The 17,403-nt window shown below is 38.8% G+C and overlaps 1 protein-coding gene across 1 annotated transcript in view; it reads right to left on the bottom strand.

Moving 5' to 3' along the window:
- The window catches only part of LOC109036906 (uncharacterized), a 359,096-nt gene that overhangs the window by 291,298 nt on the left and 50,395 nt on the right, over positions 1 to 17,403 (bottom strand). The window contains exon 2 of the mRNA XM_019051326.2: positions 4,384 to 4,501. The gene's annotated coding sequence lies outside the window, so the exon portion shown is untranslated. The remainder of the gene's footprint in view (positions 1 to 4,383; positions 4,502 to 17,403) is intronic.

The raw sequence follows: 17,403 nt of genomic DNA, 5'->3' as shown, positions 1-17,403 counted from the left end.
TTTTTTCAGTGTGTACTCATCCAACGGACCGACTTCTCATAGCCCTCTGAAAATCGAGACTTGCTTCGAGGTATGGCAACCTCGCGCGGAGCTATCCAAAAGAGCACGAGGCTCCGCGCTGGAACGTGGATCCCGCCTCGATAGAATTCTGTACGACTTGATCAATTCACGGGCGTTTATTAGGTTTTCATTGAATTTTCCCGCCCTCGCCCCTCCCGTCGTAGATTGACACCGAGGGGGTGGGCATTAGCTTATCGCCTTCGTGCGTGAAGTGCGAGACATGCCTCAGTACTGTCGTCCTAAAGAAGAACGCTATATGAGCCTTCAGACATTGCCATATCCTTAAGTACCAAAGAAATGGAGATGTTGCATGTGTGAGGAATTTGCGATTTGACCATTGATTCTTATGTTAAAGTTGGCGAGAAACACGATGGTGCCACTGGTTTTCTCTGAAATCAACTCCCAACCTCAAAAAAAGCTCTCAAGTTGAGACCTAAATGGAGGGGATATCCCACGCTACCCTGTTAGTCCACCTCTACATCAAAACGAACTCTCCATGCAAAGATAGGGAGCAAGTACATTTGCAGTGATGCCGTGTTTTCAGTTTTGGAGTCCCCAAATAAAGTGGCAGCCCTGTCAATGTACATTATTTGCTCTCTATCTTTGCATAGAGAGTTTGTCTTGATGTAGAGGTGGACTCTCAGGATAGCGTGAGATATCCCCTCCATTTTGGCCCCAACTTTGGCGACTTGGCGACCCGGGTTCTTTTATGTTCTTGTAGCCTATTTTCAGCTTTCATTTTTTCAACATCGTCGAGTAGATCGTATGCGATAGTGGTTCGATGTATCGTTTGGTTCAAAACAATAGAACATAACCTCCAACAAAACTGTTAGGACTTAAGTTGGGAGAGCTGAATATGAATTTTTCATTGTCATGTCGTGCTTACAAAGGAAAGACTCCAACTCAAAAACCCATTCCCTTAGATTGCTCAATTGACTTTTGAGGCTACGTCTACATGCTGAACCAATCGATATCGATACAATCTTACCTGTTCGATGTATCGAACCCGATCCATACCGAGCAAGTTGTAAGCACCCCCTTTATCACACCCCGCAGCGGTCCTAGTGTCAGCGACAACGGTTTGACGCGGCGCACATGACACTGTTTTGTTCTACTCTGCTACACTGTTAAAAAAAATTAGCTCAGAGCACGACCTATATAAGGAAGTCGCTCGGAAGTCACTCATCGCTCAGGGCCAATTTCCACGGAGTTGAAAATCTCCGACGTAAGTATGGAAATGCTGAGCTAAAGTAACTCAGGCATAAGGACGGGCTGCGTCGCTGGCGACTGCCCTCCCCTTACCCCTGGCATCCGTCTCATACCCCGATCCGTTTCCCCCCTCTCCTCCCCTCCCTCTCCTCTCCTCCCTCCCTCTCCACCCCTCCCTCTCCTCCCTCCCTCTTCTGCCTTTCCCTTCCACCTGTAACTGCAATGTATGTTCTTTTTTTTTGAAAAGATGTGAAGTTGTACTGCAAATCAAATCATGTTTGAGGAACTTTCGGGCCAATATCCCACAAATTCGGAGCCAAAGTGTTTTTTGAGTTGCAAACACGCGACGGAAAATCAATATTTGTCATAGCTGAACAGCTGTCTCCAGTAATTTCGAAAACGCTTTTAGACAAAGAAAAGTTTTATAGATATTAAGTATTTTGTGAACATAAATTCAGTGTAAGCTTAAAAAATAAATATACACGATAACAGAATTCTAACTTTACTGGACGCCACGCCATACCCATATAATCAGGCTTTGATGCCCAAAAGTATCATACGAGCTAAGAAGAATGAATGACAATTTCGTAGAATTATACTGCAAAATTTTATTCAATACACCTGAGGTTTTTCGGCATACAGTGCCATCTCCAGACGCATAACGAACCTTCACCAAGGAAACTACAGATACTTGACAAGGAAGTACAACTAAAAGCAAATAATCCATTAACGGGAGCAACATGATGGTTTTAAATAGGGAATAATCTAAATAAACTACCATGCACATGCAAATCAACAAGCGATAAGGAATGAAGCGATAAAAGAGAAAGAGATACAATTTTGCAGTATAATGGTACGAAATATGTATTTTTCCTCTTAAACCTAGTTTCATAAAACTGCTGCTCTTACCGGCGTTTTCAAAATTCCTGGAGGTAGGCTATTCTACTAGGACGAATTTGTATTTTCCGTCGTGTTAGGAACTCAGCGAACACTTTGGTATGGGATCCATTGGGTATTATCCTGGAAAGCCTTCAAACAAAATTTAATTTGCTGTACACCTTCACGAGTCGCAACTAATCACTGTTCACGCAAAAGCCACTGGCTGGAGACTGACGCCGTCTCAGTCGTGAATTCCAGAATAAGATTGTAACGGTCGGTGCGCGTCGATGATGCGCAGAAAATTATGGCTCTGTTCCTTCTTAAGTCCCTCAGATCTGAGCTGAAAGTCCTTCTCCGGAGCAATCCGGGTCTTTCCTGGAGTGATCTCATGACGCAGGGTGCTTCCCATGCCAGAGCGAGCTATCTAACTCACCGCAAAATTTTGTCACTCGATGCTCCAGGCAGGATAGCTCCATAATATTTCACTCAGGCCACTCAGGCCAGAATAATTTTTAACAGTGTAAGTAAAAACGCCGTATAAACATTCGAATGTTGCCAAATTTCCTCCCGGAAAATATTAATTCTTGAGGAGAGCCATGGATAGATTTCGTTAAAATTTTCACACTTTTTAGATCAATTTACGAACGGAATCCTTTGAAAAATCGGAATAGAAATATTCACAAATTTCCCCGAAAATTCGTGATAAGTCGAAAGCAATTTGGCAACGCCTGATGGTTCATACGCCTTTCTTCCTCGGCACGGTAGTGTTCGAGATCGGACTCGACGCGAAGCCGATAGGATCGGAAATTCGGAATCACACCGAACACCAAAAACAACACTCAACGAAAACAGAAGCGCGCGCGGCCGGATTTAAAAATAAACAAAGCCCGCGGAAATAAATAGCGGCCAGGTTCACGTGTTCCCCTCCGAAAAGCGGCCCGCGAAATGTAAATGACGTGCTTGATAGTATTTGATGTGTTCGTGTTGTATGCCGTCACACGTTGCCAAATTTCCCCGTTTTCCGAACTTTCCGCGGTTCGTTTTCACTCGAACGAGCGGTTTTCGTTGCGACGTGGCGCGCGCCTCCGGCTGCGGTTTTGCGAACGAAAACAAATAAATGAGCGCGAATAATATTTGCAACGTCAACACACATCAGTGTCAACTCCGACCGTGTTGGGGTTAGCACTTTGTGTTGCGGATACCGCGGTGTGATGGGTACTCGAGTAAAGGGCTAGGCAGCTCGTGCTCTCAGAGCGATTAGTTTATTTTTTCACGGTCTGAACCCTTAGATGCGAGGTGAACGCTGACGAATAATAACAAATCGAGAAGACTGAGAAACTTCATGACACAAAGAATTAACAACAGCGATAAAATTTAAGAGGAAGATAATGGGGGAACTATCCAATGTAAATTCGACAACAGTAGGCTTCAAACTTAGAATGTGAACACATAGGCCTTCGGCTGCAATTCTTTCAAATTGTAGTTCCACCATGTAAAATATCAATAAAATACGTTTGTTCAAAAAAAAACCAAAAATATCAGCTTGCTTATTTCATATTAAAGAATGCGGCAACGTCGCAAACTTATTTTCAACACATTGTCAGCTAGACTTGTTCCTTTAGCTCTCGATTACTAGTTTGCACTTCCATCGCGCCTTCAATTTTACGCACGCAACATGGACATCCATCAAGTACGAATAGTTGTATCTCTGCGCCGTCAACAACGCGCATCCTTTCCTTGGCTCTATTTTCATTGTGTTAATACCGTTTGCCTGATTTGTTGTGCTTCCTTAAGGTCTATATGAGCTACACAGCCGAATATAGGAGAGATGCATTCAGGCCTCGTTTTCGAACTGGTGTTTTAATGTTTTTTAATTTATATTTTAATTATATTTCTTGTGTTTTTGGGCTGATCGTGATGTTTCGCGCTTTTCCATATTTTGCGTGATCCGTCGGAGTCAGCGGCGAGGTGTGAATGATTGATTATTGATATTTATCCATTTTTAAGTGCGTGGTAAAGAATCGATCATCAAGGTGTTTATTGCGAACACCCTGTTTATCGATCATTTTCCATAGATCTAAAGGCAGGTCAATCGATCTGTCACAAAGCACGCCACGCCCCTGACCAGCTTTGATGTTTGATTTGTTTCAACGGTGAAACACAATAAAAACCAGATCCGTGGGACGGTAATTATATGTAATTAAAAATATAAATTTCGAATTAATACGAACTTACTTGATAATCAAAAAATTTCAAAGAAGAATTCTAAGATCAACTCGAGCGGCTGAACAGGTTTTAATGGATCAAACTCAATCTCACTTTCTGAGTTTCAATTTTCTCACGATGGTGACATCTGTGAACAAGCATACCAAACAACATAATTAGAATATTTCAACATATGGATAGAAGAAGTTTGACTCAAATATGAAATCGACCCTCCTCATATTGAAACTATAAATAAATGTACACCCATCAGAATTGACCGAAATAAAAATGCCGCGCACAGTTATTATGTCGAAGCACACCCACGTTTCAAGAGTAAATATTTGGACAGATTCATTTCCTGCCGCAGCCAGTCCGACGAGACGTTAGCCGCGATTCAACTTCCACACATGTCAGTGTCAATTTGATCACATTATGAAACTGCTATTTCTGGCTGATTCATAAAAGAACCTGCATACATGGGAAAATTGTCAGCTCATTTGTTGTTTTTAAAGTGAGGCAGAAGTAGTATTTTCCACTGCATCAAGAAAGCTTTAGGTAGAAAATTAATCAAAATGTACAGTCAAAATTAACCTAAACACGATAACAGATGATGATTTTTTCCATCGCGTTGAAATTAGCCCATGAACTGTCTTAATTGCGCATTAAATTTGATTAACACAGGAATTAGAGTAATTAAATGATTTATCTAACTAGTCTCTTTCCTGTCGTTTCCATGATTATTAATTTTATTTATATATCTTTAAGTTTTTCATAAATCATATATATCTAATTATTTGATTCATTTTATTGTCTTTGCATAAGTTTTGGCCGCATAAACTAGTTATAATCATAGCAATAATTATGTAAAGTTGATAAAAAGAAACCTATAGTATTTTCTCGCTATAACGGCACTCGTTATAACGATAATCTCTCTTTTGCGAAGGAATCGCTCGATCCCTTGCCGATTCGTTATAGCGAGAGAGTACTGTGGTATCATTATAAAACTAGGCTTTATTAATTTTTTGGAGTGGGGGGTTTGGTTCAATGTTTTTTGTATTTCAATGCTTAATTGATTCGCTGACTTTTTTTTCATCCTTTTTGTTGTTTCGAAAGTTTTCGATCAATTCATTTCACATTATTTCTGTGCTAAGATTGTAACTTCCTGTATTGTGCAAGAAAGCCCGCAAGTTTGACTAGCTTTCGGTCCAAATGAGAAAATATGACCAAGCGCAGCGCAAGTGCGTTTCCAATGGTGTTTACGAACAGCGCTAAATTGTCAGTTCGCCTTCAATATATGGGTATGCAATACGGACATCCGTTGAAAACGTATAGTTGCATCCAAGCGTTGCCCTCGATGTCGGGTCCGTCGCGATCGCGAGGCCTTATACATCTACTTTTTAACAGTTCTTTGCTCTAGAGGGTCTTTACTTGGTTAACATTGCGATTAAAAGAGATATAAGGCAGCTTGTATAACAGCATTATTAAAGGTGCAATTTTAACGAGCCTCGAGAGGAATTCAACATCATAACTTTTCGAAAACAGACCCTTTCAATGGATTACAACAAGTGGACGTATTTCTACCAAACGAAACTATGTGAATTTTGACGTAAACCCTGTTGTGCATATATTCCTATGGGTCTCGGGGCTCATGTCTGAATGCACATAGTTCCGTTTGGCAGAAATACGTCCAATGGAAGTGCTGCACTGGAAAAAAAGTCGCTTGGATCTAGAGTCCAGACTCTTCATAACATTGACAAGAAAAAGTACCCTTGATTCAATCTGATTTTTCCTTGAATTGAAGAGCCAAGCCTCTTGATTTAAGCGGATATCCTTTTGATTCGAGCAAAAATCTGATTGAATCAATAGTATTTTTTTTGTCAATGTTTTTAAGAGTCTGGACTCTAGATCCAAGCTACTTTTTTTCCAGTGTGGGTGCAGAAAGGCATTCTTGGTTGCAGTGTCTCAAAATCTCCACCGTTTCATCATTTATGAGTAAAGCAAATGTATGTAATTTTCTATAACTTTTACCGAATATTTTCAATGATTTTACAATACTGAAAATGTAAAATTTCATAAACTTCACAGTGTTTCCTCTCTAAAATTAAAATCAGCACTAGAGACTCTTGCGACAATAGGCGCTCTCGCTGATAAGCCAAAATTTGTAGTTTCTCATGACAAAATGTAGCCCAAAGATTTTTGCGGGCAAATGTAATTTTCTGTAATTTTTACCGAATATTTTTAATGATTTTACAATACTGAAAACGTAAAATTCCATAAAATTCACCTAATGTTTCCTCTCCAAAATAAAACGAGAGGACAACATCGAAGCGGGTCGGCGCATGGCCTCCTGTGTTTCGAATCGCAAAATGGCGGTGATTTTGATTAGCGATTCATCGCAGTAATGGTCTTTTCAGCTGTGCCCGACATCGACTTTCTACCGAAGACCCAAATGAATAATTTCCATCACCGATGCTCCTTTATAAAGTGCCATGGTTGCCACTTTTCCCTCCAATAACTTCGCAAGCGCTGCAGATGTATCAATTAAGACCACAAACAAAACCACATTGGATCTAGAGTCCAGACTCTTAAAAACATCGACAAGAAAAAATACTCTTGATTTAATCGGATTTTTGCTTAAATCAAGAACCAAGCCTCTTAATTTGAGTGGATACCCTTTTGATTTAAGCCCTAATCTGATTGAATCAAGACAACTTTTCTTTCCAATGTTTTCAAAAGTGTGGACTCTAGATCCAATGTGCTTTTTTCCAGTGCCACATGATAATAGTTGACACACATCTATCCTTAAATTCACATCGATGTAAATAAAGTGTAAAAACAGGCTGTTTTCTTGAAAATAATGTTTCTCACCTTAAGAACACGAGTGTATACCACTCACTAGGAATTCCACCATAAATGAGGACAAAAACTTATAATATTTTGACATTCTTGATGTGTATTGCCAAGTGTTGTTTACGACCGAGCAAGGAAAAGAGCATGTTGTAATATCGTTACATACCAAACCATTCAATTTAAATGTTTACAAAAATGATAAATGGAATATAGTTTGGAGTACAGAAAATTCCGCATTTATCGGTATTACCTTTCATAGTTCATATCACGTTTGGATTCAGTGATCTTTTGTGTTTTTGTATGAAATGAACGGAGTGGTACGTAAGTGAAAATTGTTATTTCTTTCACCCTCCTTTTTGAATTTGGATTTACTTCCGGCCTCCAAATAATTTTAAATTTCTCTGTAAAGCTCGGTTTGATTTTCATATAAAAAATAATAGATCACCGATTTTAAAGTAGGAGGGTTGTAGTTATCCGATCCGTAATGTTCAAATTTCCTGATTTTATTTTTGTTCTAACTACGCTCACAGTGATAGGTGCATATGACTTTGTCGATGTTAACAACATCTCCGTTTCGGACAATTTGGTACCGCTTGCATCACTTCCATTCCATATGTGTCAGACTATAGTGAGGAAAACCGAGCTACAGCTATTTTACATTGTAGACATTAATTCTCATCTTCCATCGTCGCTTCTCATTGAGACTTTACACACGACTTCGATTCAAACTATCCTAATATCTGATCACACCAAGGTGAGTAGTTCAGTAATTACTGACGGTCCAAAAAATATGATCTTCATCCTTGAAGACTTCCAGGAATTATTCAACTTGATTTTTTTCACGATTTCACAAGCAGATTTGACGGAAATAAACAAAGACATCAAAACCGGTCTTGGAAATAAAGAATCGCACCCTGGATGTCAGTTGAAGGAAACCTTATCTCGTTACTGTATCAAAGTTGATGGGCATTACCTCTGGCCACGAAACGGCAAAGCGTGCAGTAAAGAGGTAAGCATTACGTCCTCAGAACGAGAAGACATGTCAGTTTTGAGCGATGGAGTTTTCAACGCAACTCGCGATTTGTACTTCAACAAAATTTGGAATTGCAGAAACCATCTCATTATCATGTTGAAAAATGTCCAGCACAACACTAGAGTGACCGTGACGAAAAAATTCCTGGATGGGACTCTCACAGGAGACGTTACCGGTAGCCTGATATTTTGTTTTAAATTCTTTTGGCGTTTTTTCAAAGGCCGGAATACAGTCATTTGCCACCCTGGCAGCTGCGAAAAATATGACGCGTTTACAGGAAACCTCATTTCATACCGGAAAGATACCCATGAGACTTTTTTCGACTTTTCTTGGAAAAATTTGAATGGAAAAATCTTCAGGGTAACCAATATTTTTCTTAGTGATTCTGATTTGAGCCTATCTAACCGTCCATTCTGGAGTAACTTCGGTGGTTTTTACATGGAAGTTCTTGATTACTTCGAACTTTCTGCAAACTGTACATTGAAAATGACACCCTCTAAACATGAGTCTATAATTGAAGACAGCTTGAGATCAGGGATCGATATCTTGGCGGCGAACACCGGGATCGTCTCTAAGGAATCAGATCACTCAAAATTTGATTTTTCAGTCAGTATCCACGCAAGTAGCTTATGCATTGCCACCCCACACAGCCCTTTTATGTCGCAAGGTCTGGTCGTTTTTGAAAGTTTTCCACCGGCTGTTTGGGTATTGACTTTCTTCACGATCATCGTTTTTTTTTTCGTCCAATATGTTTTCCAATATTCGCAGTGTGAATCAGTCCAGCTTCTCTACACGGACGCAGAAATCGATTATTACAGAAACGCTTCTTCTCTGTTGATCGTTTACGCGTACTTTATGTGCGGGAGTCCACCATCTCTGCATCTTGGTCGTCTGATTACAGGAAAGATCCTATTTGCAATTTTCAGTTTCGCCACAATCATCCTTTCCACGGTTTTCCTTAGTGGCATGACAACACTCCTTAGTGATAGAGTAATGTACCCAGAAATAGATTCCTTAGAGACATTAGGAATGTCTGATCATAGCATTCAAATTTACGGGGTTTTCGATACCGATATGTCAATTTTTATTGACGAGTTGAACCAGTCTGCGGAATTGAAGGCTAAGTTCATCGACAGTATGGAATTTTATTATGGATTTTTGAATGACAGAGCGACTCTTACGTTTTTGAACGCGACCAATACCTCTAAATTTCACGATGTCCTTCGGAATTATGAAGCAAAACACGTAAACAAGATCAAAGATATTCAGAAATATATTCGTTTAATAGCACAAAAAGACGCATTTTTACGTAGCGTACCGTTCTTTTCCACCCCTAAGACGATTCTTCGCATGAAATTTTTATCTTCGGATGACGGTGAGTTTTTTGAGTACCATCTGATGAAGGAGTGCTTGATGACGTATCCGTTGATGTTTATATTCCCAAAAAATTGGTTCTTTTTTGATAAAATAAACCAAATGATTGCTCAATTTTTTGAGACAGGGCGTGCTGAGAAAATCTTGATGAAATTTATGACACCTGAAACACAGATTTTTGAGTTAATATCCACAACTCCCAACACGGAGGATGAGCCGCGCGCATACGATATAAATGATCTACAATCGGCTTTCATTGCTCTTGTCATTGGTCTTCTTTTGAGTTTCCTGACTTTTCTGGGAGAGATTTTGACTGATATGTTTCAACATACAGCGGCAGTTAAATACTTCAGGAAATGGAAGAATTCGCTCGCAAATGCTGCCTGTAAGAGCTTCCAATGGGCTAAACCTTGGTATTGAAGACAAAATTGATGTATGTTTGTAAAGCAAAAAATTATGTAGATTTCCGTTTTTCAATTATAAATCGATAGAATTAAGTTTGAGATTTTTACATTACTACGAGTTTATGAATGTTTATTAGTTTCCGGTTAGCTATTCGAGCATTGTGGCTAACCCTCCCTCCTAAAACGCCTCCAGTCTAGGTATAATTTTGCATTGTTGCGAAGTCGATCTTTCTCGAGTTGATTCAGTAAATCCGAAAAGATTTCTATCGTTAGGTTCAACTTGTATAGGTAGGCACGTTACGTTAGATGGTTAGCTTCAAAATTGAAGGAGCAAGAGGCAAAATCGAAGCAGATCTGGGCGCAGCCTCCTGTGTCCTGTGTTACTACGGGGCGCAAAGCCCCGTAGTAAGCGTAGTAGTTAGCTCAGCGCTCGCCCAAAGACTGCTTCGCGGCCAATGAAAAACAAGCAGTGAACTCCAACACAATGTGTTGATAAGGCGCGTCATTAACTCGCACATATCAACCCCATTCAGTTTTCATTTACAGAGATTTTAAAATAGGCAAGCAGCACAACAAGAGAATTCACGATCCAACACTGCAAGGTCAACGACGCACCTTGACGAGACCGTGTATTATGAATCTAGAAAGCTATTCGAACGAATTTAAGTTTTTTGATCTGCCTCAAGCAAAATCTTATCAGATTCTTGAAGAAAAGCACTACGGAAAAATTTAAGCGAAGAAAGGAAAAATTCTGTCGAACTCCTAGAAGATGAAGTCTATTTAAAGGTATTTTGGGGCTAAAATACCCAAATCATCGGTAGTATGAATCCCGTTATATCATTGAAAGAAATTGACTCGATATAAATGCAATTGCATTAAATATCTCTTGAATTTGTTAATTTAAACGTCTTTTCATGCAAAGAAGCTCAACCATGTCGTTGCTTTATTCATTCATGAATTGAAAGTAAGCAATCCACATCCCGAAAATCGACTGATTTGCCGTAAATAATCGCAGAAACTTGATATACCAGGTCGATGTACCCACTCGTTGAATTTACGAATCAATTTTGTGAGTGCACAAATGTAAAAGTCAATATGCTATACTATTCATTTTGGGTGCATTTATTTTTCATGAAACAATAATAATTGTAAACAATAATTGTAATTTATATATTTCTTTTTTCCCTTTATTTCATTTTTTGTATGGAGAAATCGAGGTTTCGTTAATTTCTTCGGAATTCGAATACTGTAACTCCTCTTCTATTCGGCCGATTTTTATGAATGAGGCCTCTTTTTATTCGTGTTTTAACGAAGAGTAAGGAAAAAATTGCTAAATATTCGCGAAACAATTTTTTTTTGAAAATTGGACGAATCCTAGCGTGACTGTGAAATGGTTAATCAAGCGTTAGTAATGGGATGAGGGACTGAGGGTCCCGACCGCACTGGGCGACCTTCAGCTATTGTTAAACTGGAAACGCCGACGCAGCGGTCAGGCGCGTGGGGAAGAGAGGGGTAAGTGGATTCCTGTATGAGCCACGTTTAGCTAATGGTCTAGGGAGTCTCGAGGCTCATCACAGATTGCACTTGGTTGGCCCTTGCTATCAGAGCAGTGGTACCAAATTTTGAAAAGTTTAACAGGGGTGTAGAGCTCTGTCAAAGCAACGTTTTAAACAAAACGAAAAAGTGAAATTCTCATTCCGAGAGTGCCGACCTGCTCAGCCATCCTCGAATCAGTTCGCTTGCTTCTGCTTATGTATGCATATTTCAAATCAGCGCTGAGCATTCTTAGGCTTTTTAAAAAAAAAAAACCAAGTAACGTAGACTCTTTGTATTCATTGCATCTAAACTAGAAAGCCCCAGAATGAGAAAGAACTTAAAATCATACTTATTGACGGATCAGTAAACTTTTTACACGCTTTAGAAAATCTCAGAAGTGCGCGGTAGTCACTTTTCGGTAAGGAACTAAAGGACTCGGTTATTGTATCGAGTGGGGGGTCGAAACGATCGCAAAGGCGGTATACTACGTATACGCGCCAAAAAAGCACTGGAGACTCTAATAGGCGCTCTTACAGATAAGCCAAAATGCATAGTTTCTCATTACAAAATGCAGCCCTAATATTTTTTGCGGGCGAAAATCTCGAGTCGAGACAAGAGGCTACGAAGCCTCTCATCCCTAACGGGGGCAGGAATCGCGGGGCAGGCGCAGGGATGGTCGAAACGGACGGAGATGGGAGTAGTTAAACACTGCGAATGCGAATGTTGATCGTTGATCGCTGACACGTAACAGATGTTGATAACTAGACGCCCCTCCCTTCTCCCCGCCAGACTCTGTGCAATTGTGCAACGCATTTGCTCTTAATAGTTGCAATACATCATTTCCAGCCCCGGTTGCGAGATCGCCTCTGAGTTTGGGGCAACAATGGATCGCTGGACCTTGCTGAATAGAGGCATTGCAAACTTTAGCTCGACCGAAAGAAGAATGTTTCGAATGAAAAATTACTAAAATTGAATCAGTAAGAATGAAAACACACCAACTTGGTAACTCGAAAATGCTCAATTTCCATTGAAGACAGTTAATTTACATAAAGGTCGTTGAAGTCAGCGCATCTGTTCCAACTTGGACGTTTAAAGTGTCCATAAGTACTTGTCTTTTGGCAGCAAAAATCTTTTTCTTAAACTAACTTCTTCACCTACTGTGCAATTTTGTGTGTGTCTTGATTATTTTTATTTTTCCGAGTTGGTGTGTATTCGTTCTCACTGGTTCAATTCACGATTAGGGCGGCTACGGAAAGATTTGCAATTCATCCTTAACTCACAAGCATAGACAATGTATTTTATAACATTTTTCCCCGCAGTAAAGTCAACAATTTATACCTAATCGTACTTTTTTAGTCAAAATTGATCTCAAGGTGATTCGATGGACGCCATATTTTGTGTCAGAACGCTATGCAATACACCGCATAGATCAGCTCCATATTTTCAGCTACTTCTATTTTTTATTAAATGAGATCGCATCTCTGTTGCGTCACAAGACTAAAGAATTCACTTACCAAATTTGACCAACGTAATGAAGGCAGGGTTTTTTAGAGTAGAAATATCGCATTCGATACTGATTTGAAACTGCACTCGCACTATAACGCTGACTCACCCTCCCTACAATGCGTTATGTAATACTTGAACGGCCCCTGAATCCCAATACCCACTCATAATTAACCAAAAATCAAGGTAGATCAAATCGGTCAATTGAAACTAACTTATTGTTCAATAAATATCCCGATGAGTAATATGAATTAACTCCTGAACTATCAGTTTACGTAGTAAGTTCACCATTATTTCAATGAAATCAGATTTCAGTAAAAAAAAAAATCTATTTTTAAAAGTCGTAGATGTGGCTAAACCGAACTCGGCGCTACGAACTCATTGCCTCCTCATCCATTACTCGCACCCCATCCCTCCACCCTTCCGTATAGCCATGCTCTTTTGGAATCAATCGACAATCAAAAGTTTAAAACCCACCAATTATTTATTTTCGCCACCGATTTTAATGGGGGTATCGCTTGTCGTTTTCCTCCTCATTTGGACTGCATTTTGCAATTTGGAACTATAAATTCTGGCTCTTCTTGAAAAACAAGTATGTGCATAGGGAAACTAATGGCACATACGTTGTTTTTAAACCGGGCTAGAATTTATGGTTCCAAATTGCAAAATGTGCAAATGCAGCCAAAGCTGCGGTGAATAAATTAACGAAAACTTTACATTATATGAGAGTAAATAATAGAGCAGTTGATCAAAATGTATATATTGAGTGCAGGAGAAAGTTAAGAAGGTCAGTAGCACATTATAAAGCAGCGTTACTTGATAAGAAAAAAGCAGATATAATGAAAAAACTCCAGAATTCTGATAATATATCAAAAACATCCTGGGAAATAATCAATTCTGTTAGAAAAACAAAACCAGCTACTTTGCAGTCATTAAAGATTAATGGAAGTGAAACTGATAATGGTCTGGAAATGGGTAATGCACTCAATGACTACTTTACTGAACATATGGAGCACACGGTGAATCTTAATTTACAAATCAATAAATTTAACTATCTACAGAAAGTCAATTCTGTGTTTGAATTTAATTATGTTTATGAATACGAAGTGGAAATGGCAATAAAAAGACTAAAAAATAAAAAATGTGAAAGTGATGATGGGCTAAGTAATTATATTGCAAAAAAAATTTCTCAAGAGCTTATTATACCACTGGCATATTTTTATAATGAAATGATATTAAGTAGAATTTTCCCAGAAAGTCTTAAATGTATTAAAGTTGTACCTTTACCAAAAGATAAAGATAAACCTACATTGATAAGTAATTATAGGCCACTGTCCATTGTGTCACCTCTGTCCAAGATATTTGAAAATTTAATGAGCAAACAAATTAAGAAATACCTGCACGAAAACAAACTACTATACGAACATCAATATGGATTCACTCACGGTAAGAACACTGATATGGCAGTAAGATATTGTTATGAATCGTTATTGTTAAATAAGAAAAATGTATCTGTCATTATCGCCATTGACCTGCGTAAAGCGTTTGATACAGTAAGGTTTGATGTTATTGAAGTAAAATTAAAGAGGATAGGTTTCACTGAATGTGCCATTGAATTACTTATGAGTTATTTGACAGGGAGAACTCAGTATGTAGCGGTCAAAAAGAAAGGAAGGATTTATAAATCAATCCTGAAACTCATCAAGAGTGGGGTTCCTCAGGGCTCGATTTTAGGGCCCCTACTCTTTTTAATTTTCATCAACGATATAGCGCAATTTTTGGACATAAAAATTAAAAACTCTGTGTTTACATCGATTTTTAAACTAATTTTATTTGCTGATGATGTGCTGTTACTCATTGCTAACAAAATAAGTTCTGTATTGGAAATTGATGCATACCTACTCGTCAACCTTTTCCACCAATGGTGTGATCTTAATGGCATGGCCATAAATGAAATAAAAACCAAATTTATCCTAGTCACTAATAAAATTGACGTAACAATTGACATATTTATTGGTGGAACAAGGATCGAGGAGTCAAAAGTACTTAAATATCTGGGTGTTTGGATAGATAATGACCTGCGTTTCAGTGTACACGTTGAAAACTGCATAAGCAAAATTAGTAAAGGGATCTTTGTGCTAAGATACTTTAAAAAATTTTGCCAACACAGCTTACTTATGCAAATTTATCATTCATTTATAGTAGGAAATATGAATTATTGTTTATCTACATGGTCATTTTGCTCAGATAAACTAGTTGATAGAATTTTCAAATTGCAAAAGAAAGCAATGCGAATTATTTTCGGTATGAAGACTGAAGATTCATGCCATGAGTTGTTTAAAAAACATAAATTACTAACATTTCCAGCAATGATAATTTTAAAGAGAGCAACATACATACAAGAAAACTCCAAACAAATTACAAAATTATCAGATCAGCACAATTTTAACACAAGAAATAAAAATAAGTTCATAACACCAAGAGAAAACGAGTATGTAAAGCAATGTTTACTGTGTTACAATGCACTTCCTTTGAAGGATTTAAAAATTGATGATAACACGGAATTGCAAAAATTCTCAAAATTGATCACTGAATTCCTAGTGGAGAAAGAATTCTACGCAGTTAGAGAACTGGTGTAGACGTTTATTCAATCTAATTCACTTGAAGAATTGTCCAATTTAACTATTATGCATTTTTCTAATTTTGAATGTTAGTATTAAGTTTAATCTAAGTTGACCCGTTTGTTTGCCTTTTTGAGCATTTTTTAACGAATAAAGTGATTTCTATTCTATTCTATTCTATTCTATGTAGTCCATTTAATCAAACGAATCCCTCCAGTTTTCGACGGACGCCATTCGGCTCGAATTGGTATGGTGCTTGTTTTTAAAAATAAGGTCATTCTTTCACAGCAATACAGATCGTAGAGAATTTGATCGGGAAATTATCGTCTCCTCGCTCCATTTAATTGAGGTTGCACCAACGCTGAATACGGCCTTATGTTGGTGACATTGTCGGTCTCCTGTGGTGTAGTGGTTGTTGCGCTAGCCCTAAGACCAAGAGGTCCAGGATTCGATTCCCGGCCAGGTGACCTGAATTTCATGGTGTCAGACAATGGACTCTGGGGCTGGTGGTAAGCGTGAGATTAGCCAATAGGGGCTATTTGAAGCTTGTACAAAAAAGAGTGTAGAAGGGGTGGTATTGGAGATGTTGCATGTGTGAAGAATTTGCGATTTGACTGTTGATTCTTCTTATTTAAAAGTTCGCGAGAAACACGATGGTGCCACTGGTTTTCTCCGAAATCAACTCCCAAGCTCAAAAAAAGCTCTCAGGTTGAGGCCAAAATGGAGGGGATATCCCACGCTATCCTGAGAGTCCACCTCTACATTAAGACAAACTCTTCATGCAAAGATAGGGAGCAAATACATTGACACGGTTGTCACTTTATTTGGGGACTCTAAAACAGAAAACACGGCAACCCTGCTAATGTATTCGCTCTCTATCTTTGCATGAAGAGTTTTTCTTGATGCAGACGTGGACTCTCAGGATAGCGCGGGATATCTCCTCCATTTTGGCCTCAACTTGAGAGCTTTTGTTTAGCTTGGGAGTTGATTTCAGAGAAAACCAGTGGCACCATCGTGTTTCTCGCAAACTTTTACATCAGAATCAATAGTCAAATCGCAAATTCCTCACACATGCAACATCTCCATTAATTGGAAATATACGCATCATTCAACAAACTGGGGTATTACCACCACAATTTTAGGGGATAACTCTTTTTCCGAGTTCAAGTCAAAGTACGCGGTTTTCCACTGGAAACATTTGTAAGGAGTCGTTTTCAATTATCTCACGTCGTTCCCAAACAAAATATACAATACACATGTAAACCAAAAGGAATCGAGAGCTTGTTGGAAACCCCAATTTTGTGTGTGTTAGGAAATAAAAATAACCCTCCAAAAGTTTTCGGTTTTCCGGAGGGATCAAAATTTTAAAAAAAAAGAAAAAACGATGTTGTGATCCCAATTTAACCTCTGGCGTCGATAAATTATCCCCTATTCTGGTTCCGCTCCACTTCCGTCCATATCGGAGACCTCTTACCCGACCCCTCATCCCGTTTTGGCCCTCTCCCGGGAGAGATCGCTGAATTTTCGGGACATATACAGGGTAAACAGGGACCGAGTGCGAGTGGAGTGCCCCATTTGAATAAAATATTAGACTAACAAAAGGGGAGGAATGGTAGAGAAGAGACTGCGAAAATAAGGGAATTAAAGAGAAACAAATCCTGCACCTTAAACAGGGCATATTGTTTATTGCATTCTTTTGGTATCGATTTACGATACTTAACACTTGATG

Source organism: Bemisia tabaci, chromosome 10 (genome assembly GCF_918797505.1).
Source record: "Bemisia tabaci chromosome 10, PGI_BMITA_v3".
NCBI classification, from domain to species: Eukaryota; Metazoa; Arthropoda; class Insecta; order Hemiptera; family Aleyrodidae; genus Bemisia; species Bemisia tabaci.
The sequence above is the reverse complement of the archived record's forward strand: the minus strand, read 5'-3'. Positions and strand labels throughout refer to the sequence as shown.